The sequence below is a fragment of the Orcinus orca genome, chromosome 4, assembly GCF_937001465.1.
Source record: "Orcinus orca chromosome 4, mOrcOrc1.1, whole genome shotgun sequence".
NCBI lineage: Eukaryota > Metazoa > Chordata > Mammalia > Artiodactyla > Delphinidae > Orcinus > Orcinus orca.
Genome location: NC_064562.1, coordinates 146,637,060 through 146,663,460, shown reverse-complemented (window position 1 = coordinate 146,663,460; position 26,401 = coordinate 146,637,060). Strand labels below are relative to the sequence as shown.

Genomic DNA, 26,401 nt, shown 5'->3' with positions numbered 1-26,401 from the left:
GAGGATGCCACATATCGCGGAGCGGCTAGGCCCATGAGCCATGGCCGCTGAGGCTGCGCGTCCGGATCCTGTGCTCCGCAACGGGAGAGGCCACAACAGTGAGAGGCCCGCGTACCGCAAAAAAAAAAAAAAAATGACGATTAGGTTAGATCGTTTTTTTCTTCCCAATTTCTACATTTGCAAATGTTAAAATAATGCAGTCGTTCAGATGTCTAATGTGAGGGATCAGGTATAGCACTTAAAAGTAAGAATATGGTTTACAAATCATGCTGTTAAAGTCTATCTAAAATGCAGTCATAAAATGAAAACTTACCTTCATAAACCCTATACTTCAATAGGATTTGTAAAGGTAATTTGTGCTTAAAATACTTTGAATGAATTTTACCAAAATAAACCTTAATATAATGAAGACATGAAAGAGTAAATCAATATCCCAATTGAAATATTTTTAATTTTAGAATGGGCAAAACACCATTCCCCAAAATTTTTATTTAATTTTTTGAAAAACTTAATTCAATTTTCTGAAATAGGACAACTTCTCAAATTTGATAATCTGTCTTCCTTAGAAGGTACCTGCTTCACACCCCAAGTGTCCAGTCACCCTAGGTCAGCAATCACAAGGATCTCATAGTACCCACTGCACATTAAGTAGTTATAATCGGTCTGTTTCCTTGTGTATCCTAAATTCTTATTTGATCCAAGCTATATATTAAATCTAATAAATTAGGCTCAAGGCAGTGCATACTGGTTATAGTTGTAGCCTCTATTAGAATCAATATCCTTAATTTTGTATTGTAAACTAAAAATTTAATAATTGCAGTATAGGTGATAGGTTTAGGTACATTAAATTTTGGTCTTATTTAAACCTCACCTGATCATTCATTTCAGTTATTTTACTCTTCGTCTCTGGTTGTTCTTTATATTTTCTAACTCTTTGTTAAAAACTTCTAACTTCTTGCTCTGTGCATCCATTCTCTTCCTGAGTTGTTTGATCATCTTTACAATTGCTCTGAACTCTTTCTTGTGTAGGTTGCCCATCTCGACTTCACTCAGCTCTTCTTCTTGGGTTTTATCTTGTTCTTTCATCTGAAACATATTCCTCTGTCGCCTAATTTTGTCTAAGTTGCTATTTGTATTTTTATGTCTATGGTAAGTTAGTTATGATTCTCAAACTTGGAGGAGTGGCCTTCTGTAGGAGGCGTCCTGTGCTTCCCAGCAATGCACTCCCCCCCTCATCACCCAAGCTGTATGCTCTCGGGGTCCCCCCTAAGAGGGCTACGTGGGTCCTTCTGTTGTGGTGGGCTAACTATGCAGGTGGTTTGTTAGGCCCCTAGTCTGGTTGGTTGCCAGGTCCTGCCCTATGTGGATGCTGCTGGCTGCTGTTTAGCAGAGTCTGGTTACAAGGTGGCTGGTTGCAGAATCCTAGGGTGCCCTTGGGGCTAGTGTGGGCTCACTGGTGGCAGGGTCCTGACGACTCCGGGGCTGTTGCCCACCCACTAGCAGATGAGGCCAGACCCTGCTGTTAGCTCTGGGCCATTGGCAGGCAGAGCTGGTTCCTGTAATCTGGCTGCAGGGCCCAGAGATCCTAGAGCTCCTTTCACATCGTTGGTGGTGGGGGCATTGGTTCCTGACACAGTTGGGTATGGGGTCCTGTGTGTCCCTGAGGTTGTGTTGGCCTGCCAGTGGTCCAAGCCAGAGCCTCGCTGGTCCCAGGGTAGGGTCTGGCCTGTGTTGCAGGATCATCGTTTTCTTTCTGGTGGCTGCCTCCTGGTGGATGAGGCTGGTCCAGAGGCTTGTGCGGGTTTCCTGGTGGCAGGGGCCAGTGCCTGTCCCCTGGTTGGGTGGAGCTGGGCAAGCCCAGATGCAGCTGTAGTGCCTTTAGTCTTTAGGCAGCCTGTCTGCTGCTGGGTGGGGCTTTGACCCCGCCCAGGTAGTTGTTTGCCCCGAGGCGTCCCGGCACCAAGCTTGCAGGCTGTTGGGTGGGGCAGGATCTTGGAGCTAATGAGCCAGGGTGTCAGCCGCCGATGAAGCTCCCCAATGTGTCTCTGCCGCCAGTGCCTGTGTTCCCAGGATGGGCCCCAGATGCTTCCCGCTCCCTCCCAGGAGACTCTCCAAGACCAGCCGGTAGGTGTGGCCCAGGCTCCTATCAAATTACTTCTTTTGCCCTGGGTCCCGGTGCGCATGAGATTTTGTGTGCGCCCTTAAGGGTGAGGTCTCTATTTCCCCCAGTCTTGCGGGGCTCCTGCAATTAAGCTCCCACCAGCCTTCAAAGCCAAATGCTCTGGGGGCTCATCTTCCTGGTGCGGAACCCAAGGCTGGGGAGCCTTACATGGGGCTCAGAACCCTTGCTTCTGTGGGAGAACCTCTGCAAGATAATTATTCTCCAGTGTGTGGGTCGGTCACGCACGGGGGCGGGGGGGGGGGGGGTGCGGGGGATGGGATTTGATTATATCGCTAGTGCGTCCCCCCGCACCTGTCTTGTTGTGGTTCCTTCTTTATGTCTTTAGCTGTAGAAGATCTTTTCTGGTAGGTTCCAGTGTTTTTAATCAATGGTTGTTTTGCCGATAGTTGTGATTTTGGTGTGCTCGTGAGAGGAGGTGAGCTCAGGCTCTTTCACTTCAGCAAAATTGGCCTCTCGTTCGAGAATTCATTTATAATCAGACATTTTATTCCTTATTGAGGCATAAACTATAGTGATTCTTTGTAAAGGTGTTGAAGTATGATTGCCTGAGTTTAAATCCTCTACAGCTCTCTATGCTTTAGTTTCCTCACCTGTAAAATAGGGAGAATAGAAAAGAACTCACGTGTGAGGATTAAGTATGTTAACATTACAAAGCATACCAGCTGACTCACATTAGGTACTAAAAAGTTAAAAATCGTAATTACAGTAGTGAAAATGACAAAAATATCACTACTACTATAGTAAGCACCTTGCATGGTGGGCATTTTTCTAACTAATTTACATAGATAAAGAATGTTACAGGCCAATAAGATATGTACTATTAATTTTCCTAATTTGCAGGTGAGGAATTTGAAGTCTGAAGACGTAATTTCTCCCCAATTACTCTGTTTATATATATTGTGGTCAGAAGTGGGATTTAATCATTGTCATCTAGAAACTATGCTTTTATCTATTTCCTATACACCTTTCTCTTGTGGTTTGTGCCCTCAGCTGGTTCACAGTCTAGATTAGAGAAGGGGGGGACTAAAATAAGAAATTACAGTAGAAAGTAAAAACGCACACAAGGTTATGTTTAAAGCAATAGTCTTCAAAGGCATATGAAAGAAAATTAACTGTGAGCTGGGTCTTACAGGATGACGGGCATTCTCCACATGAGTAAGAAGGGCATTTGTATACCAGGAAGGGAGAGGTACTGTGCAAGGTACATGCAGGTATACCCTGGATGCCAGAGTAAAGGCCGAAAATGATGTGAGATGAGAGCAGAGGAGGCTAGGAGAACCACTTGGTGATATGACATAAAGGTCTTTAAGATTCATGAAAAAATATTGTACATGCTACACAGAACAATACATTGGCAAAATCTCGTAATGCTAGCATAAGAAATGAACAAGTGTGTTCTTGTTTTCCTTTTTTTCAATTAGCAAGCAAAAAATACTGTCTATTATTACTCAACTCACAACAAAGTGGATGGGATTGGATGGTCTAGGACTGAGATAAGAGTAAGAAGACAAAGCAACTGTTCAAATAAAAACCTAAAGCAATTTAGAGCAATTTAGGCTTTAAAATTAAGATGTTTTATACCATTTCTCTGTAAGATTCTCTGTGAGAGATTGGAAGGAACCTTGGGTCACTCTGAAGTTTCCAGTATGAATGTTTGGATGGATATTTATAGGAGGAATATAGAATAAAGATGTTTTGGAAAGATGAGTTAGATTTTGGCAAGATTTTGGCAAGATGAGTTAGATTTTGAGCATTTGTAACCGTAAATTTTTAGAGACTGTAAGTATGGAAACATGAAGTACCTAGCAGGAAACAAGTTTTGAATCCTAGGGAAAACAAAATAAGAAAAAAAGGTGAAGATTGTAGAATAAATGATCTATTATGTACATAGCTGTTGTGTCACATAGAGTAACTCTAATAATTGGAATTACTAAAACAAATATTGTCACCTTCTGTTTAGCATGAACTACTAAATTATCCCTGCTACACAGCTATTTTACTTTAACCAATCATTTTCATTGAAAAAAACAGATGAGAGTGTTGAACTTTATCTGAGCCTGGGGTTTCTAGAAAGCAGAGATGGCCAAGAACTGCCCCTACCCTTTTGTGTTCTGGAAAAGAGCTAACAAAAGGACCATCCTGCCATGGCGTATTCTGCAGAGTAACTGCCTTCACCCTTCAACTAAGCTTTGCTCTTCATCATTCATTATGATCCCCGTAAGACTCACTCATGACTCCCTTGTTTATCTGCTGTTTAAGCACAGTCCCTCTTCCTTTTCTTTCAAATGATACTTAATATCAAGAGTACTTCCTCGGGCTTCCCTGGTGGCGCAGTGGTTGAGAGCCCGTCTGCCGATGCAGGGGATGCGGGTTCGTGTCTTGGTCTGGGGGGATCCCACATGCCGCGGAGCGGCTGGGCCCGTGAGCCATGGCCGCTGGGCCTGCGCGTCCGGAGCCTGTGCTCCGCGGTGGGAGGGACCACAGCTGTGAGAGGCCTGTACCGCAAAAAAAAAAAAAAAAAAGTCACCTCCTTAACTGTTTGATGCTTTTCATCTTTCACGCAGCAGACAATCGATAGTGATTAATTTCCATGGAGAGTAATGGATCTGGGTCACCTCTCAGTTTCCCCATTTATTAGCCACATAACACTCAGAAATTTCCTTATTCCTGAATGTTCTTACCTGGAAATTAAGCTTGTACCTTGCCTCAGGTTTCGTTTCTTTTGGGAGTTTAAATCAAATCATCTACACTAGAGAGCATGCCTAAATCCTCCCCAAATGAGGATCCTGTTAGTCCAAGACGGTTTGCATGGGACAGTAAGACAGAAAGACATCCTCATTCCATCAATTGTGAAAGTTCAAAGTCTGATATGAATCTTTGCTTCCTTCCTTCCTTCATCGCTCATTTTCAATAAGTCACCATATCAGGTTGGTTCTTCTATTTCTTTGCTGACCTAATGCAACAGTCCTAGTATAGTGCTCATCATTTTTGGTTTACTAAAATAGCATTCTAACAGCTATTTCTACTGGAGAAAAATCTCCCTCTCATCCCTATCTATCTTCACACTCTTCTCAAAGATGATTTTGTTTGAATGACCATATGAATTTGTCACTCTTCTGCTACATGTTTTTATGTCCATTAACATTTAGGATAAAGTTGATATTCTTAACACAACATTAAGCCCCTTCATGATCTGGCCAATGCTAACATGTTTAGCTTCATTTTTCACGATCTCCATGCCCGTCTTTTCTACGTCTGCAAAATCTAATCAATGACATCGCATACTACAGTCGTAATAAACCGCTCTTGATCCTCCAAATGAAAATTGTTACAACTCTAATTTTACAAAGAGAGAAAACAATCCTTTCCATTATGCAACTGGCTGACTCTTATTGGTCCTGAAAATTTTTCGTGGATAAATTACTCCTCTCAATTTATACACTTATCAAACGGCACTGTTATTTTTTGTTGTTTTGGTTTCTCCCAATAGACCAAACGTATGGAAAGTAGGGCTATTTACTTTACTTATATTTAAATACATAACACCTAGGTGCTTATCACAAAGTAGATGCATTCTGTATAAGACAGATGTCATGATCTAAAACAACAGGTTAAGCAGAATAAACCTTGATCCACCTTTCATTAATCAATAAGTAAATTATCAAGTTCATTTTTTGTCTGAATAATATGTTCAGAAAACACCATCAAAATCCTTTACTATACATACGAATGTTATTCACTATGTAAGAAAACATTCAAATATTTGTTTTCAGTTTTTAGCCCACATACAGAAGCTGCATAAATTTTGACCTAATTTATGTAAACACAATTACATTGTCTCTGTTTGTCTGCACTATGTCACATAAAGGACACCCAATGGATTTCACTAAATTTGGAGGCTAAATTTGATATTGTTTGACTTAAGCTATATATTGAATAAATTAGCATCCAGTTTTTGAATATATGAGTAGAAACACACATTTAGGTCATCATGATGGTCCTGAGAAGTAGAACAGCTATTCATTTCACTCATGTTCAGTAACCGTCTACCCTGCGAGGCAGCATATCATATAGGTTCTTAGCAGGCTTCTGCTAAGTCCTACAGACTTTTGGTTTAAAACCCAAATCTCCCATTTACCAGCTCGGTGGCCTGCACAATTTAGGTGCCCTCTTTTTGCCTCCAGTTCCTCATTTTAAAAATAATCGGACCTATACTCAATTTATGGATTTATTCTGTGGGTTAAGTAAAATTACACATCTGCAGTGCAGAACACATGCCTGCCACATAGTTGTAACAGGGAAGAACCTTTGTATTCTATTACAAGTTAATCACTAAAAGGATGTTGCCTGTAAGCTTAAATTACACATCATGGCCCCTCTCTGGGAACCTTGCCTCCCAAGTCATGAGCATGAAGTTAAAACACCTTTGTTTAGCTCACAGGAAACATCCTGACCAGGTCCACCTGTGAGTGACTGCAGGGAGGAAGAAATGAACACATCCCTTCCAGAGGCTGACCAGAACCAGGAAATGTTTGACTTTGCTCCCTCCCCTTTTAGTATAAAAGAAGCCTGAATTCTAACTCAGGCAAGATGGTTCTTTGGGGCATGAGCCCACCGTCTTTTGGTCTGCTGGCTATTCCTTGCCCCAGCAACTCATCTCTCAATGAACTGGCCTGTTGTGTGGAGAGCAGCGTAACAATAGCTACTTATTGTTGTTTTGGGGTTGGATTGTTCTAGGGGATGGGTATCCTGAAAAAATCCAGCCCTCATGTACTGTATACCCTAAAGTAAGGACAGATAGTAATAACATATTTGCACATACTAATGCAGTATTTCAGTGTTGCAAAAGAGAATATAGTTCTATGGAATCTTATATTAAGGTGAGAGGCAATGAATTGAATTCCAAAAAGGCTTCTCTGAGGAAAATATGAATGACCTGAGAACTTCATTTGATGACGAGAGAAGGAAAAGCATTCCACAGAGAGGTGGCACCATAGGCAAAGTTCCTGTGATGGGAGGGAGATGATGAGAACTAAATGAAGACTATAGTGGCTGGAGGAGAGAGAGCAAAGGAAAAGTGGGGCTGGATGAGGTTAGAGAAATAAATAAGAGCCAGAAAATGCCATTTCCACCAGGGAAGTGTGCCAAGATCAGATATGATTTATTTGAATGATTAATCTGACTTCACTGTGGAAAATGGATTAGGAAAGTGGCTGGAGGAAATATTGATAACCCTGTTGGAGGTTATTGTATAGTCCAGGAAGGAAATGGTGGTAATTTGTGGATTAGGTCACAGGTACTAAATATGGAAAGAAATGAATGGGTTGAAGAGATATTTAGGAGGCAAAAGTTGTTATTTGTTAATGAATTGTGTTTAGAGGGCAAAAGAGCGGGAACAATCTGAAGTGATGCAGGGGGAAAAGATAACTACAAGAGAGGATACTCAGGTGTGGCATCCTTTTTAAGGTATAAATTTAAGTAGCGGTACAATTTCACCCATGTGTTTAAATAAGAGGATTAAAATGTGCTCTTGTTGTCTGAACTTTGAGACGTTGGACACAGATTTTTCCATAGAGAATACATTTGATTCTTTTAGTCATGAAGTTAGGAAGCTTGAAAATCAATTATCTAAAAATGAAAGGAAATAAAATGCTTATGATACACAATCAAAAAGAACCAAGAAAAAAAGTCATTAGTTACATTACAAATGGCATTCCAATATGGATGAAAGCATGCGAATGTAAATATCTGACTTATTCTTTTTTTTTTTTTTTGCGGTACGCGGGCCTCTCACTGTTGTAGCCTCTCCCGTTGCGGAGCACAGGCTCCGGATGCGCAGGCTCAGCGGCCATGGCTCACGGGCCCAGCCGCCCCGCGGCACGTGGGATCCTTCCAGACCAAGGCACGAACCCGTGTCCCCTGCATCGGCAGGCGGACTCCCAACCACCGCGCCACCAGGGAAGCCCTGACTTATTCTTTTAATAGTAACTATGCAGATCCTCATCATGACTGTGATCCACAGTAGCGGGGTATTTTTCCTATTCATTTTAATGCAGAGTGATTTTCATTAAAATGCTGTAATGGTTTGAGAAGTAAAGAGCTAAAGTTAAGGGCTTCCCTGAGGGAGCAGTGGTTGAGAGTCCTCCGCCTGACGATGCAGGGGACATGGGTTCTTGTCCCGGACCAGGAAGATGCCACATGCCGCGGAGCGGCTAGTCCCGTGAGCCATGGCCGCTGAGCCTGCGCGTCCGGAGCTCCACAACGGGAGAGGCCACAACAGTGAGAGGCCCGTGCACCGCAAAACAAACAAACAAACAAACAAAAGACTGGGGGAAAATGCAACAGGAGAGAGAAGAAGGAAAAGACCAAGAGTCAAGATGATGAAAGAAAAGCAACTTAGAAGTTGAATGTTACTATTCCTCACAGCAACAATTCAACATTTGGTTGCATATTTCAAAAATGCCACTCCTGTCATTCTTAAATAAGCTGTTTGCTTTCTATGAAGATACAAAATAAAGATCACCTAGAGTCAGGAACTTTGACAGCAGAAATCATGTTAGTCTTTTCAGCACTGACTACCTAAAGCAGAGTGCCTGGCCTGTAATATATATTCAAATATATTTATGGAATAAACGGAAAAACAGCACTTGAATGAATGGATGAATTAAAGAAAGAAAAAGAAATCCAGCAGGTATTGGAAAGAGAAATATTTTTCTTCATCTCAACTTATCAAGATTCCAGTGCCACAAATCGGCCAATCTAGATAATAGGACACCCTTATGGATGATCTGTGAAACGATTATTTTATTATCTAAGATTTTGTAATCCAGCATTTCTATTCATTTTATCAGAAAAGATACATACGAGTTACTTGTTGATTTTAATAATCTGTTCAATATAAATAAGATGATATTTATTTAGTAAGAATTGATGTGGCGAGCCTCAAGAATAAGAGGACTCAGGAAAACCTTCATTGCTCTTGAGTCCAATATTTGGTTTCACTTCCTGGCTCTGCCAGTTAACTTGATATGTGCCCTTTGGTAATAATTCATCATTTTGAGACTCCAATTCTTCATCTCTGAAATGGGAATACAAATACGAACTGCTTTAGAGGGTTGTTGTGAGGAATGAATGTGATAATATTGGTAAAATAAATAAATACAATACATATGTACGTGTATATCAGGAGTTTAAATGCAGCCATAGTTTTGTTGCTAATTTTAGATGTCCATGCATGAGACAAATTTGATTGAAGAATAGTGGGCTTTTAAAAATTATAAATTTATAGCCATTTCCATGCATGTTTCATTTAAGTGGTAAAAAGCCTTTAAAAAAGAGTGATGGGGCTTCCCTGGTGTCGCAGTGGTTGAGAGTCAGCCTGCCGATGCAGGGGACACGGGTTCGTGCCCCGGTCCGGGAGGATGCCACATATCGCGGAGCGGCTAGGCCCGTGAGCCATGGCTGCTGAGCCTGCGCGTCCGGAGCCTGTGCTCCGCAACAGGAGAGGCCACAACAGTGAGAGGCCCGCGTACCGCAAAAAAAAAAAAAAAAGAGTGACGATTAGGTTAGATCGTTTTTTTTCTTCCCAATTTCTACATTTGCAAATGTTAAAATAATGCAGTCATTCAGATGTCTAATGTGAGGGATCAGGTATAGCACTTAAAAGTAAGAATATGGTTTACAAATCATGCTGTTAAAAATCTATCTAAAATGCCGTCATAAAATGAAAAATTACCTTCATAAACCCTATACTTCAGTAGGATGTGTAAAGGTAATTTGTGCCTAAAATACTTTGAACGAATTTTACCAAAATAAACCTTAATATAATGAAGACATGAAAGAGTAAATCAATATCCCAATTGAAATATTTTAAATTTTAGAATGGGCAAAACACCATTCCCCAAAATTTTTATTTAATTTTTTGAAAAACTTAATTCAATTTTCTGAAATAGGACAACTTCTCAAATTTGATAATCTGTCTTCCTTAGAAGGTACCTGCTTCACACCCCAAGTGTCCAATCACCCTAGGTCAGCAATCACAAGGATCTCATAGTACCCACTGCACATTAAGTAGTTATAATCGGTCTGTTTCCTTGTGTATCCTAAATTCCTATTTGATCCAAGCTATATATTTAATCTAATAAATTAGGCTCAAGGCAGTGCATACTGGTTATAGTTGTAGCCTCTATTAGAATCAATATCCTTAATTTTGTATTGTAAACTAAAAATTTAATAATTGCAGTATAGGTGATAGGTTTAGGTACATTAAATTTTGGTCTTATTTAAACCTCACCTGATCATTCATTTCAGTTATTTTACTCTTCGTCTCTGGTTGTTCTTTATATTTTCTAACCCTTTGTTAAAAACTTCTAACTTCTTGCTCTGTGCATCCATTCTCTTCCTGAGTTGTTTGATCATCTTTACAATTGCTCTGAACTCTTTCTTGTGTAGGTTGCCCATCTCGACTTCACTCAGCTCTTCTTCTTGGGTTTTATCTTGTTCTTTCATCTGAAACATATTCCTCTGTCGCCTAATTTTGTCTAAGTTGCTATTTGTATTTTTATGTCTATGGTAAGTTAGTTATGATTCTCAAACTTGGAGGAGTGGCCTTCTGTAGGAGGCGTCCTGTGCTTCCCAGCAATGCACTCCCCTCTCATCACCCAAGCTGTATGCTCTCGGGGTCCCCACTAAGAGGGCTACATGGGTCCTTCTGTTGTGCTGGGCTAACTATGCGGGTGGTCTGTTAGGCTCTATCAGGTTGGTTGCCAGGTCCTGCCCTATGTGGATGCTGCTGGCTGCTGTTTAGCAGAGTCTGGTTACAAGGTGGCTGGTTGCAGAATCCTAGGGCGCCCTTAGGGCTAGTGCGGGCTCACTGGTGGCAGGGTGCTGACGACTCCGGGGCTGTTGCCCACCCACTAGCAGGTGAGGCCAGACCCTGCTGTTAGCTCTGGGCCATTGGCAGGCAGAGCTGGTTCCTGTAATCTGGCTGCAGGGCCCAGGGATCCTAGAGCTCCTTTCAGATCGTTGGTGGTGGGGGCATTGGTTCCTGACACAGTTGGGTATGGGGTCCTGGGTGTCCCTGAGGTTGCGTTGGCCTGCCAGTGGTCCAAGCCAGAGCCCCGCTGGTCCCAGGGTAGGGTCTGGCCTGTGTTGCAGGATCATCGTTTTCTTTCTGGTGGCTGCCCCCTGGTGGATGAGGCTGGTCCAGAGGCTTGTGCGGGTTTCCTGGTGGGAGGGGCCAGTGCCTGTCCCCTGGTTGGGTGGAGCTGGGCAAGCCCAGATGCAGCTGTAGTGTCTTTAGTCTTTAGGCAGCCTGTCTGCTGCTGGGTGGGGCTGTGACCCCGCCCAGGTAGTTGTTTGCCCGGAGGCGTCCCGGCACCAAGCTTGCAGGCTGTTGGGTGGGGCAGGATCTTGGAGCTAGTGAGCCAGGATGTCAGCCGCCGATGAAGCTCCCCAATGTGTGTCTGCCACCAGTGCCTGTGTTCCCAGGATGAGCCCCAGACGCTTTCCGCTCCCTCCCTGGAGATTCTCCAAGACCAGCCGGTAGGTCTGGCCCAGGCTCCTATCAAATTACTTCTTTCGCCCTGGGTCCCGGTGCGCATGAGATTTTGTGTGCGCCCTTAAGGGTGAGGTCTCTATTTACCCCAGTCTTGCGGGGCTCCTGCAATTAAGCTCGACCAGCCTTCAAAGCCAAATGCTCTGGGGGCTCATCTTCCTGGTGCGGGACCCAAGGCTGGGGAGCCTGACATGGGGCTCAGAACCCTTGCTTCTGTGGGAGAACCTCTGCAATATAATTATTCTCCAGTGTGTGGGTCGGTCACGCACGGGGTGGGGGGGATGGGATTTGATTATATCGCTAGTGCGCCCCCCCCAACACCGGTCTTGTTGTGGTTCCTTCTTTATGTGTTTAGCTGTAGAAGATCTTTTCTGGTAGGTTCCAGTGTTTTTAATCAATGGTTGTTTTGCCGATAGTTGTGATTTTGGTGTGCTCGTGAGAGGAGGTGAGCTCAGGCTCTTTCACTTCAGCAAAATGGGCCTCTCGTTCGATAATTCATTTATAATCAGACATTTTATTCCTTATTGAGGCAAAACTATAGTGATCCTTTGTAAACGCGTTGAAGTATGATTGCCTGAGTTTAAATCCTCTACAGCTCTCTATGCTTTAGTTTCCTCACCTGTAAAATAGGGAGAATAGAAAAGATCTCAGGTGTGAGGATTAAGTATGTTAACATTACAAAGCATACCAGCTGACTCACATTAGGTACTAAAAAGTTAAAAATCGTAATTACAATAGTGAAAATGACAAAAATATCACTACTACTGTAGTAAGCACCTTGCATGGTGGGCATTTTTCTAACTAATTTACATAGATAAAATTAAAGAATGTTACAGGCCTATAAGATATGTACTATTAATTTCCCTATTATGCAGGTGAGGAATTTGAGGTCTGAAGAAGTAATTTCTCCCGAATTACCCTGTTCATATATATTGTGGTCAGAAGTGGGATTTAATCATTGTCATCTAGAAACTATGCTTTTATCTATTTTCCTATACACCTTTCTCCTGTGGTCTGTGCCCTCAGCTGGTTCACAGTCTAGATTAGAGAAGGGGGAGACTAAAATAAGAAATTACAGTAGAAAGTAAAAACGCACACAAGGTTATGTTTAAAGCAATAGTCTTCAAAGGCATATGAAAGAAAATTAACTGTGAGCTGGGTCTTACAGGATGACGGGCATTCTCCACATGAGTAAGAAGGGCATTTGTATACCAGGAAGGGAGAGGTACTGTGCAAGGTACATGCAGGTATAACCTGGATGCCAGAGTAAAGGCCGAAAATGATGTGAGATGAGAGCAGAGGAGGCTAGGAGAACCACTTGGTGATATGACATAAAGGTCTTTAAGATTCATGAAAAAATATTGTACATGCTACACAGAACAATACATTGGCAAAATCTCGTAATACTAGCATAAGAAATGAACAAGTGTGTTCTTGTTTTCCTTTTTTTCAATTAGCAAGCAAAAAATACTGTCTATTATTACTCAACTCACAACAAAGTGGATGGGATTGGATGGTCTAGGACTGAGATAAGAGTAAGAAGACAAAGCAACTGTTCAAATAAAAACCTAAAGCAATTTAGAGCAATTTAGGCTTTAAAATTAAGATGTTTTATACCATTTCTCTGTAAGATTCTCTGTGAGAGATTGGAAGGAGCCTTGGGTCACTCTGAAGTTTCCAGTATGAATGTTTGGATGGATATTTATAGGAGGAATATCGAATAAAGATGTTTTGGAAAGATGAGTTAGATTTTGAGCATTTGGAACCGTAAATTTTTAGAGACTGTAAGTATGGAAACATGAAGTACCTAGCAGGAAACAAGTTTTGAATCCTAGGGAAAACAAAATAAGAAAAAAAGGTGAAGATTGTAGAATAAATGATCTATTATGCACATAGCTGTTGTGTCACATAGAGTAACTAATAATTGGATTTACTAAAAAAAATATTGTCACCTTCTATTTAGCATGAACTACTAAATTATCCCTGCTACACAGCTACTTTACTTTAACAAACCATTTTCATTGAAAAAACAGATGAGAGTGTTGAACTTTATCTGAGCCTGGGGTTTCTAGAAAGCAGAGATGGCCAAGAACTGCCCCTACCCTTTTGTGTTCTGGAAAAGAGCTAACAAAAGGACCATCCTGCCCTGGCATATTCTGCAGAGTAACTGCCTTCACCCTTCAACTAAGCTTTGCTCTTCATCATTCATTATGATCCCCGTAAGACTCACTCATGACTCCCTTGTTTATCTGCTCTTTAAGCCCAGTCCCTCTTCCTTTTCTGTCAAATGATACTTAATATCAAGAGTACTTCCTCGGGCTTCCCTGTTGGCGCAGTGGTTGAGAGTCCGCCTGCCGATTCAGGGGACGCGGCTTCGTGTCTTGGTCCTGGGGGATCCCACATGCCGCGGAGCGGCTGGGCCCGTGAGCCATGGCCGCTGGGCCTGCGCGTCCGGAGCCTGTGCTCCGCGGCGGGAGGGGCCACAGCTGTGAGAGGCCCGTACTGCAAAAAAGAAAAAAAAAAAAAAAGTCACCTCCTTAACTGTTTGATGCTTTTCATCTTTCACGCAGCAGACAATCGATAGTGATTAATTTCCACGGAGAGTAATGGATCTGGATTCACCTCTTAGTTTACCCATTTATTAGCCACATAACACTCAGAAATTTCTTTATTCCTGAATGTTCTTACCTGGAAATTAAGCTTGTACCTTGCCTCAGGTTTAAAGTTTTATTTCTTTGGAGAGTTTAAATCAAATCATCTACACTAGAGAGCATGCCTAAATTCTCCCCAATTGAGGATCCTGTTATGTCCAAGACAGTTTGCATGGGACAGTAAGACAGAAAGACATCCTCATTCCATCAATTGTGACAGTTCAAAGTCTGATATTAATCTTTGCTTCCTCCCTTCCTTCATCGCTCATTTTCAATAAGTCACCATATCAGGTTGGTTCTTCTATTTCTTTTCTGACCTAATGCAACAATCTTAGTGTAGTGCTCATAATTTTTGGTTTACTAAAATAGCATTCTAACAGCTATTTCTACTGGAAAAAAATCTCCCTCTCATCCCTGTCTATCTTCACACTCTTCTCAAAGATGATTTTGTTTGAATGACCATATGAATTTGTCATTCTTCTGCTACATGTTTTTGTGTCCATTAACATTTAGGAAAAAGTTGACATTCTTAACACAACATTAAGCCCCTTCATGATCTGGCCAATGCTAACATGTTTAGCTTCATTTTTCACGATCTCCATGCCCGTCTTGTCTATGTCTGCAAAATCTAATCAATGACATCCTAAACTACAGTCGTAATAAACCACTCTTGAGCCTCCAAATGAAAATTGTTACAACTCTAATTTTACAAAGAGAGAAAACAATCCTTTCCAATATTCAACTGGCTGACTCTTATTGGTCCTGAAAATTTTTCGTGGATAAATTACTCCTCTCAATTTATACACTTATCAAACGGCACTGTTATTTTTTGTTGTTGTGGTTTCTCCCAGTAGACCAAACGTGCAGAAAGGCAGAAAGTAGAGCTATTTGCTTTACTTATATTTAAATACGTAACACCTAGGTGCTTATCACAAAGTAGATGCATTCTGTATAAGAGAGATGTCATGATCTAAAACAACAGGTTAACAGAATAAACCTTGATCCACCTTTCATTAATCAATAAGTAAATTATCAAGTTCATTTTTTGTCTGAATAATATGTTCAGAAAACACCATCAAAATCCTTTACTATACATACGAATGTTATTCACTATGTAAGAAAACATTCAAATATTTGTTTTCAGTTTTTAGCCCACATACAGAAGCTGCATAAGTTTTGACCTAATTTATGTAAACACAATTACATTGTCTGTGTGTGTCTGCACTATGTCACATAAAAGACACCAAATGGATTTCACTAAATTTGGAGGCTATATTTGATATTGTTTGACTTAAGCTATATATTGAATAAATTAGCATCCAGTTTTTGAATATATGAGTAGAAACACACATTTAGGTCATCATGATTGTCCTGAGAAGTAGAACAGCTATTCATTTCACTCATGTTCAGTAACTGTCTACCCTGCGAGGCAGCATATCATATAGGTTCTTAGTAGGCTTCTGCTAAGTCCTACAGACTTTTGGTTTAAAGCCCAAATCTCCCATTTACCAGCTCGGTGGCCTGCACAATTTAGATGCCCTCTTTTTGCCTCCAGTTCCTCATTTTAAAAATAATCAGACCTATACTCAATTTATGGATTTATTGTGTGGGTTAAGTAAAATTACACATCTGCGGTGCAGAACACATGCCTGCCACATAGTTGTAACAGGGAAGAACCTTTGTATTCTATTACAAGTTAATCACTAAAAGGATGTTGCCTGTAAGCTTAAATTACACATCATGGCCCATCTCTGGGAACCTTGCCTCCCAGGTCATGAGCATGAAGCTAAAACACCTTTGTTTAGCTCACAGGAAACATCCTGACCAGGTCCACCTGTGAGTGACTGCAGGGAGGAAGAAATGAACACATTCCTTCCAGAGGCTGACCAGAACCAGGAAATGTTTGACTTTGCTCCCTCCCCTTTTAGTATAAAAGAAGCCTGAATTCTAACTCAGGCAAGATGGTTCTTTGGGGCATGAGCCCACCGTCTTTCGGTCTGCTGGCTATTCCTTGCCCCAGCAACTCATCTCTCAATGAACTGGGCTGTTGTGGGGAGAGCAGCGTGAGCTTGGACTTGGTAATAGTAGCTACTTATTGTTGTTATGGGGTTGGATTGTTCTAGGGGATGGGTATCCTGAAAAAATCCAGCCCTCATGTACTGTATACCCTAAAGTAAGGACAGGTAGTAATAACATATTTGCACATACTAATGCAGTATTTCAGTGTTGCAAAAGAGAATATAGTTCTATGGAATCTTATATTAAGGTGAGAGGCAATGAATTGAATTCCAAAAAGGCTTCTCTGAGGAAAATATGAATGACCTGAGAACTTCATTTGATGACGAGAGAAGGAAAAGCATTCCACAGAGAGGTGGCACCATAGGCAAAGTTACTGTGATGGGAGGGAGACGATGAGAACTAAATGAAGACTATAGTGGCTGGAGGAGAGCGAGCAAAGGAAAAGTATGGGGCTGGATGAGGTTAGAGAAATAAATAAGAGCCAGAAAATGCCATTTCCACCAGGGAAGTGTGCCAAGATCAGATATGATTTATTTGAATGATTAATCTGACTTCACTGTGGAAAATGGATTAGGAAAGTGGCTGGAGGAAATATTGATAACCCTGTTGGAGGTTATTGTATAGTCCAGGAAGGAAATGGTGGTAATTTGTGGATTAGGTCACAGGTACTAAATATGGAAAGAAATGAATGGGTTGAAGAGATATTTAGGAGGCAAAAGTTGTTATTTGTTAATGAATTGTGTTTAGAGGGCAAAAGAGCGGGAATAATCTGAAGTGATGCAGGGGGGAAAATAACTACAAGAGAGGATACTTGGGTGTGGCATCCTTTTCAAGGTATAAATTTAAGTAGCGGTACAATTTCACCCATGTGTTTAAATAAGAGGATTAAAATGTGCTCTTGTTGTCTGAACTTTGAGACGTTGGACACAGATTTTTCCATAGAGAATACATTTGATTCTTTTAGTCATGAAGTCAGGAAGCTTGAAAATCAATTATCTAAAAATGAAAGGAAATAAAATGCTTATGATACACAATCAAAAAGAACCAAGAAAAAAAGTCATTAGTTACATTACAAATGGCATTCCAATATGGACGAAAGCTTGCGAATGGACATATCTGACTTATTATTATTATTTTTTTTTTTTTGCGGTACGCGGGCCTCTCACTGCTGTGGCCTCTCCCGTTGCGGAGCACAGGCTCCGGACGCGCAGGCTCAGCGGCCATGGCTCACGGGCCCAGCCGCTCCGCGGCACGTGGGATCCTTCCGGACCAGGGCACGAACCCGTGTCCCCTGCATCGGCAGGCGGACTCTCAACCACCGCGCCACCAGGGAAGCCCTGACTTATTCTTTTAATAGTAACTATGCAGAACCTCATCACGACTGTGATCCACAGTAGCGGGGTATTTTTCCTATTCATTTTAATGCAGAGTGATTTTCATTAAAATGCTTTAATGGTTTTAGAAGTAAAGAGCTAAAGTTAAGGGCTTCCCTGAGGGAGCAGTGAGTGGTTGAGAGTCCGCCTGACGATGCAGGGGACACGGGTTCGTGCCCCGGACCAGGAAGATCCCACATGCCGCGGAGCGGCTGGTCCCGTGAGCCATGGCCGCTGAGCCTGCGCATCCAGAGCCTGTGCTCCGCAACGAGAGAGGCCACAACAGTGAGAGGCCTGTGCACCGCAAACAAACAAACAAACAAACAAAAAACTCGGGGGAAAATGCAACAGGAGAGAGAAGAAGGAAAAGACCAAGAGTCAAGATGATGAAAGAAAAGCAACTTAGACAGAAGTTGAATGTTACTATTCCTCACAGCAACAATTCAACATTTGGTTGCATATTTCCAAAATGCCACTCCTGTCATTCTTAAATAAGCTGTTTGCTTTCTATGAAGATACAAAATAAAGATCACCTAGAGCCAGGTACTTTGACAGCAGAAACCATGTTAGTCTTTTCAGCACTGACTACCTAAAGCAGAGTGCCTCGCCTGTAATATATATTCAAATATATTTATGGAATAAACGGAAAAACAGCACTTGAATGAATGGATGAATTAAAGAAAGAAAAAGAAATCCAGCAGGTATTGGAAAGAGAAATATTTTTCTTCATCTCAACTTATCAAGATTCCAGTGCCACAAATCGGCCAATCTAGATAATAGGACACCCTTACGGATGATCTGTGGAATGGTTATTTTATTATCTAAGATTTTGTAATCCAGCATTTCTATTCATTTTATCAGAAAAGATACATACGAGTTTCTTGTTTATTTTAATAATCTGTTTAATATAAATAAGATGATGTTTATTTAGTAAGAATTGATGTGGCGAGCCTCAAGAATAAGAAGACTCAGGAAAACCTTCATTGCTCTTGAGTCCAATAGTTGGTTTCACTTCCTGGCTCTGCCAATTAACTTGATATGTGCCCTTTGGTAATAATTCATCATTCTGAGACTCCAATTCTTCATCTCTGAAATGGGAATACAAATACGAACTGCTTTAGAGGGTTGTTGTGAGGAATGAATGTGATAATATTGGTAAAATAAATAAATACAATACATACGTACGTGTATATCAGGAGTTTAAATGCAGCCATAGTATTGTTGCTAATTTTAGAAGTCCATGCGTGAGACAAAGTTGATTGAAGAATAGTTGGCTTTTAAAAATTATAAATTTATAGCCATTTCCATGCATGTTTCATTTAAGTGGTAAAAAGCCTTTTAAAAAGAGTGATGGGGCTTCCCTGGTGGCGCAGTGGTTGAGAGTCCGCCTGCCCATGCAGGGGACATGGGTTCGTGCCCCGGTCCGGGAGGATGCCACATGTCGCGGAGCGGCTAGGCCCGTGAGCCATGGCCGCTGAGGCTGCGCGTCTGGAGCCTGTGCTCCGCAACGGGAGAGGCCACAACAGTGAGAGGCCCGCGTACCGCAAAAAAAAAAGAGTGACGATTAGGTTAGATCGTTTTTTTCTTCCCAATTTCTACATTTGCAAATGTTAAAATAATGCAATCCTTCAGATGTCTAATGTGAGGGATCAGCTATAGCATTTAAAAGTAAGAATATAGTTTACAAATCATGCTGTTAAAAATCTATCTAAAATGCCGTCATAAAATGAAAAATTACCTTCATAAACCCTATACTTCAATAGGATTTGTACAGGTAATTTGTGCCTAAAATACTTTGAACGAATTTTACTAAAATAAACCTTAATATAGTGAAGACATGAAAGAGTAAATCTATATCCCAATTGAAATATTTTTAATTTTAGAATGGGCAAAACACCATTCCCCAAAATTTTTATTTAATTTTTTGAAAAACTTAATTCAATTTTCTGAAATAGGACAACTTCTCAAATTTGATAATCTGTCTTCCTTAGAAGGTACCTGCTTCACACCCCAAGTGTCCAATCACCCTAGGTCAGCAATCACAAGGATCTCATAGTACCCACTGCACATTAAGTAGTTATAATTGGTCTGTTTCCTTGTGTATCCTAAATTCTTATTTGATCCAAGCTATATATTAAATCTAATAAATTAGGCTCAAGGCACTGCATACTTGTCATAGTTGTAGCCTCTATTAGAATCAATATCCTTAATTTTGTATTGTAAACTAAAAATTTAATAATTGCAGTATAGGTGATAGGTTTAGGTACATTAAATTTTGGTCTTATTTAAACCTCACCTGATCATTCATTTCAGTTATTTTACTCTTCATCTCTGGTTGTTCTTTATATTTTCTAACTCTTTGTTAAAAACTTCTAACTTCTTGCTCTGTGCATCCATTCTCTTCCTGAGTTGTTTGATCTTCTTTACAATTGCTCTGAACTCTTTCTTGTGTAGGTTGCCCATCTCGACTTCACTCAGCTCTTCTTCTTGGGTTTTATCTTGTTCTTTCATCTGAAACATATTCCTCTGTCGCCTAATTTTGTCTAAGTTGCTATTTGTATTTTTATGTCTATGGTAAGTTAGTTATGATTCTCAAACCTGGAGGAGTGGCCTTCTGTAGGAGGCGTCCTGTGCTTCCCAGCAGTGCACTCCCCTCTCATCACCCAAGCTGTATGCTCTCGGGGTCCCCCCTAAGAGGGCTACATGGGTCCTTCTGTTGTGGTGGGCTAACTGTGCGGGTGGTCTGTTAGGCCCCTAGTCCGGTTGGTTGCCAGGTGCTGCCCTATGTGGATGCTGCTGGCTGCTGTTTAGCAGAGTCTGGTTACAAGGTGGCTGGTTGCCCTTGGGGCGCCCTTGGGGCTAGTGCGGGCTCACTGGTGGCAGGGTGCTGACGACTCCGGGGCTGTTGCCCACCCACTAGCAGATGAGGCCAGATCCTGCTGTTAGCTCTGGGCCATTGGCAGGCAGAGCTGGTTCCTGTAATCTGGCTGCAGGGCCCAGGGATCCTAGAACGCCTTTCAGATCGTTGGTGGTGGGGGCATTGGTTCCTGACACAGTTGGGTATGGGGTCCTGTGTGTCCCTGAGGTTGCGATGGCCTGCCAGTGGTCCAAGCCAGAGCCCCGCTGGTCCCAGGGTAGGGTCTGGCCTGTGTTGCAGGATCATCGTTTTCTTTCTGGTGGCTGCCCCCTGGTGGATGAGGCTGGTCCAGAGGCTTGTGCGGGTTTCCTGGTGGGAGGGGCCAGTGCCTGTCCACTGGTTGGGTGGAGCTGGGCAAGCCCAGATGCAGCTGTAGTGTCTTTAGTCTTTAGGCAGCCTGTCTGCTGCTGGGTGGGGCTGTGACCCCGCCCAGGTAGTTGTTTGCCCCGAGGCGTCCCGGCATCAAGCTTGCGGGCTGTTGGGTGGGGCAGGATCTTGGAGCTAATGAGCCAGGATGTCAGCCGCCGATGAAGCTCTCCAATGTGTGTCTGCCGCCAGTGCCTGTGTTCCCAGGATGGGCCCCAGACGCTTCCCGTTCCCTCCCAGGAGACTCTCCAAGACCAGCCGGTAGGTGTGGCCCAGGCTCCTATCAAATTACTTCTTTTGCCCTGGGTCCCGGTGCGCATGAGATTTTGTGTGCGCCCTTAAGGGTGAGGTCTCTATTTCCCCCAGTCTTGCGGGGCTCCTGCAGTTAAGCTCCACCAGCCTTCAAAGCCAAATGCTCTGGGGGCTCATCTTCCTGGTGCGGGACCCAAGGCTGGGGAGCCTGACATGGGGCTCAGAACCCTTGCTTCTGTGGGAGAACCTCTGCAATATAATTATTCTCCAGTGTGTGGGTCGGTCACGCACGGCCGGGGCGGGGGGGGGATGGAATTTGATTATATCGCCAGTGCGTCCCCCCGCACCGGTCTTGTTGTGGTTCCTTATGTGTTTAGCTGTAGAAGATCTTTTCTGGTAGGTTCCAGTGTTTTTAATCAATGGTTGTTTTGCCGATAGTTGTGATTTTGGTGTGCTCGTGAGAGGAGGTGAGCTCAGGCTCTTTCACTTCAGCAAAATTGGCCTCTCGTTCGAGAATTCATTTATAATCAGACATTTTATTCCTTATTGAGGCATAAACTATAGTGATTCTTTGTAAGGGCGTTGAAGTATGATTGCCTGAGTTTAAATCCTCTACAGCTCTCTATGCTTTAGTTTCCTCACCTGTAAAATAGGGAGAATAGAAAAGAACTCAGGTGTGCGGATTAAATATGTTAACATTACAAAGCATACCAGCTGACTCACATTAGGTACTAAAAAGTTAAAAATCGTAATTACAATAGTGAAAATGACAAAAATATCACTACTACTATAGTAAGCACCTTGCATGGTGGGCATTTTTCTAACTAATTTACATAGATAAAATTAAAGAATGTTACAGGCCAATAAGATATGTACTATTAATTTCCCTATTTTGCAGGTGAGGAATTTGAGGTCTGAAGAAGTAATTTCTCCCGAATTACCTTGTTCATATATATTGTGGTCAGAAGTGGGACTTAATCATTGTAATCTAGAAACTATGCTTTTATCTATTTTCCTATACACCTTTCTCCTGTGGTCTGTGCCCTCAGCTGGTTCACAGTCTAGATTAGAGAAGGGGGGGACTAAAATAAGAAATTACAGTAGAAAGTAAAAACGCACACAAGGTTATGTTTAAAGCAATAGTCTTCAAAGGCATATGAAAGAAAATTAACTGTGAGCTGGGTCTTACAGGATGACGGGCATTCTCCACATGAGTAAGAAGAGCATTTGTATACCAGGAAGGGAGAGGTACTGTGCAAGGTACATGCAGGTATACACTGGATGCCAGAGTAAAGGCCGAAAATGCTGTGAGATGAGAGCAGAGGAGGCTAGGAGAACCACTTGGTGATATGACATAAAGGTCTTTAAGGTTCATGAAAAAATATTGTACATGCTACACAGAACAATACATTGGCAAAATCTCGTAATACTAGCATAAGAAATGAACAAGTGTGTTCTTGTTTTCCTTTTTTTCAGTTAGCAAGCAAAAAATACTGTCTATTATTACTCAACTCACAACAAAGTGGATGGGATTGGATGGTCTAGGACTGAGATAAGAGTAAGAAGACAAAGCAACTGTTCAAATAAAAACCTAAAGCAATTTAGAGCAATTTAGGCTTTAAAATTAAGATGTTTTATACCATTTCTCTGTAAGATTCTCTGTGAGAGATTGGAAGGAGCCTTGGGTCACTCTGAAGTTTCCAGTATGAATGTTTGGATGGATATTTATAGGAGGAATATAGAATAAAGATGTTTTGGAAAGATGAGTTAGATTTTGGCAAGATGAGTTAGATTTTGAGCATTTGGAACCGTAAATTTTTAGAGACTGTAAGTATGGAAACATGAAGTACATAGCAGGAAACAAGTTTTGAATCCTAGGGAAAACAAAATAAGAAAAAAAGGTGAAGATTGTAGAATAAATGATCTATTATGTACATAGCTGTTGTGTCACATAGAGTAACTCTAATAATTGGAATTACTAAAACAAATATTGTCACCTTCTGTTTAGCATGAACTACTAAATTATCCCTGCTACACAGCTATTTTACTTCAACAAATCATTTTCATTGAAAAAACAGATGAGAGTGTTGAACTTTATCTGAGCCTGGGGTTTCTAGAAAGCAGAGATGGCCAAGAACTGCCCCTACCCTTTTGTGTTCTGCAAAAGAGCTAACAAAAGGACCATCCTGCCCTGGCATATTCTGCAGAGTAACTGCCTTCACCCTTCAACTAAGCTTTGCTCTTCATCATTCATTATGATCCCCGTAAGACTCACTCATGACTGCCTTGTTTATCTGCTCTTTAAGCTCAGTCCCTCTTCCTTTTCTTTCAAATGATACTTAATATGAAGAGTACTTCCTCAGGCTTCCCTGGTGGCGCAGTGGTTGAGAGTCCGCCTGCCGATTCAGGGGACGCGGGTTCGTGTCTTGGTCTTGGGGGATCCCACATGCCGCGGAGCGGCTGGGCCCGTGAGCCATGGCCGCTGGGCCTGCGCATCCGGCGCCTGTGCTCCGCGGCGGGAGGGGCCACAGCTGTGAGAGGCCCATACCGCCAAAAAAAAAAAAAAAAGTCACCTCCTTAACTGTTTGATGCTTTTCATCTTTCACGCAGCAGACAATCGATAGTGATTAATTTCCACGGAGAGTAATGGATCTGGATTCACCTCTTAGTTTACCCATTTATTAGCCACATAACACTCAGAAATTTCTTTATTCCTGAATGTTCTTACCTGGAAATTAAGCTTGCACCTTGCCTCAGGTTTAAAGTTTTATTTCTTTTGGGAGTTTAAATCAAATCATCTACACTAGAGAGCATGCCTAAATCCTCCCCAAATGAGGATCCTGTTATGTCCAAGACGGTTTGCATGGGACAGTAAGACAGAAAGACATCCTCATTCCATCAATTGTGACAGTTCAAAGTCTGATATTAATCTTTGCTTCCTCCCTTCCTTCATCGCTCATGTTCAATAAGTCACCATATCAGGTTGGTTCTTCCATTTCTTTTCTGACCTAATGCAACAGTCCTAGTATAGTGCTCATCATTTTTGGTTTACTAAAATAGCATTCTAACTGCTATTTCTACTGGAAAAAAATCTCCGTCTCATCCCTATCTATCTTCACACTCTTCTCAAAGATGATTTTGTTTGAATGACCATATGAATTTGTCACTCTTCTGCTACATGTTTTTATGTCCATTAACATTTAGGAAGAAGTTGACATTCTTAACACAACATTAAGCCCCTTCATGATCTGGCCAATGCTAACATGTTTAGCTTCATTTTTCACGATCTCCATGCCCGTCTTGTCTACGTCTGCAAAATCTAATCAATGACATCCTATACTACAGTCGTAATAAACCACTCTTGAGCCTCCAAATGAAAATTGTTACAACTCTAATTTTACAAAGAGAGAAAACAATCCTTTCCAGTATTCAACTGGCTGACTCTTATTGGTCCTGAAAATTTTTCGTGGATAAATTACTCCTCTCAATTTATACACTTATCAAACGGCACTGTTATTTTTTGTTGTTGTGGTTTCTCCCAGTAGACCAAACGTGCAGAAAGGCAGAAAGTAGAGCTATTTGCTTTACTTATATTTAAATACGTAACACCTAGGTGCTTATCACAAAGTAGATGCATTCTGTATAAGAGAGATGTCATGATCTAAAACAACAGGTTAACAGAGTAAACCTTGATCCACCTTTCATTAATCAATAAGTAAATTATCAAGTTCATTTTTTGTCTGAATAATATGTTCAGAAAACACCATCAAAATCCTTTACTATACATACGAATGTTATTCACTATGTAAGAAAACATTGAAATATTTTTCAGTTTTAAGCTTACATACAGAAGCTGCATAAGTTTTGACCTAATTTATGTAAACACAATTACATTGTCTGTGTGTGTCTGCACTATGTCACATAAAAGACACCAAATGGATTTCACTAAATTCGGAGGCTGTATTTGATAGTGTTTGACTTAAGCTATATATTGAATAAATTAGCATCCAGTTTTTGAATATATGAGTAGAAACACACATTTAGGTCATCATGATTGTCCTGAGAAGTAGAACAGCTATTCATTTCACTCATGTTCAGTAACCATCTACCCCGCGAGGCAGCATATCATATAGGTTCTTAGCAGGCTTCTGCTAAGTCCTACAGACTTTTGGTTTAAAACCCAAATCTCCCATTTACCAGCTAGGTGGCCTGCACAATTTAGGTGCCCTCTTTTTGCCTCCAGTTCCTCATTTTAAAAATAATCAGACCTATACTCAATTTATGGATTTATTGTGTGGGTTAAGTAAAAAATTACACATCTGCGGTGCAGAACACATGCCTGCCACATAGTTGTAACAGGGAAGAACCTTTGTATTCTATTACAAGTTAATCACTAAAAGGATGTTGCCTGTAAGCTTAAATTACACATCATGGCCCATCTCTGGGAACCTTGCCTCCCAGGTCATGAGCATGAAGCTAAAACACCTTTGTTTAGCTCACAGGAAACATCCTGACCAGGTCCACCTGTGAGTGACTGCAGGGAGGAAGAAATGAACACATTCCTTCCAGAGGCTGACCAGAACCAGGAAATGTTTGACTTTGCTCCCTCCCCTTTTAGTATAAAAGAAGCCTGAATTCTAACTCAGGCAAGATGGTTCTTTGGGGCATGAGCCCACCGTCTTTCGGTCTGCTGGCTATTCCTTGCCCCAGCAACTCATCTCTCAATGAACTGGGCTGTTGTGGGGAGAGCAGCGTGAGCTTGGACTTGGTAATAGTAGCTACTTATTGTTGTTTTGGGGTTGGATTGTTCTAGGGGATGGGTATCCTGAAAAAATCCAGCCCTCATGTACTGTATACCCTAAAGTAAGGACAGGTAGTAATAACATATTTGCACATACTAATGCAGTATTTCAGTGTTGCAAAAGAGAATATAGTTCTATGGAATCTTATATTAAGGTGAGAGGCAATGAATTGAATTCCAAAAAGGCTTCTCTGAGGAAAATATGAATGACCTGAGAACTTCATTTGATGACGAGAGAAGGAAAAGCATTCCACAGAGAGGTGGCACCATAGGCAAAGTTACTG

At 41.6% G+C, this 26,401-nt stretch overlaps 1 long non-coding RNA gene across 5 annotated transcripts in view; it reads left to right on the top strand.

The window, feature by feature from the left end:
* Positions 1–26,401, top strand: part of LOC117199559 (uncharacterized) — a 255,906-nt gene that overhangs the window by 130,165 nt on the left and 99,340 nt on the right. For 2 of the 5 annotated variants that reach the window (XR_007476926.1, XR_007476928.1), the window contains exon 1: positions 1,992–2,124. The exons of 1 other annotated variant lie outside the window; for it this stretch is intronic. This is a non-coding gene — a long non-coding RNA (uncharacterized LOC117199559). Of the gene's footprint in view, positions 1–1,991; positions 2,125–21,188; positions 21,326–26,401 lie in introns of those variants that run through there. 2 more of the 5 variants (XR_004480806.2, XR_007476929.1) reach the window with 1 other exon arrangement.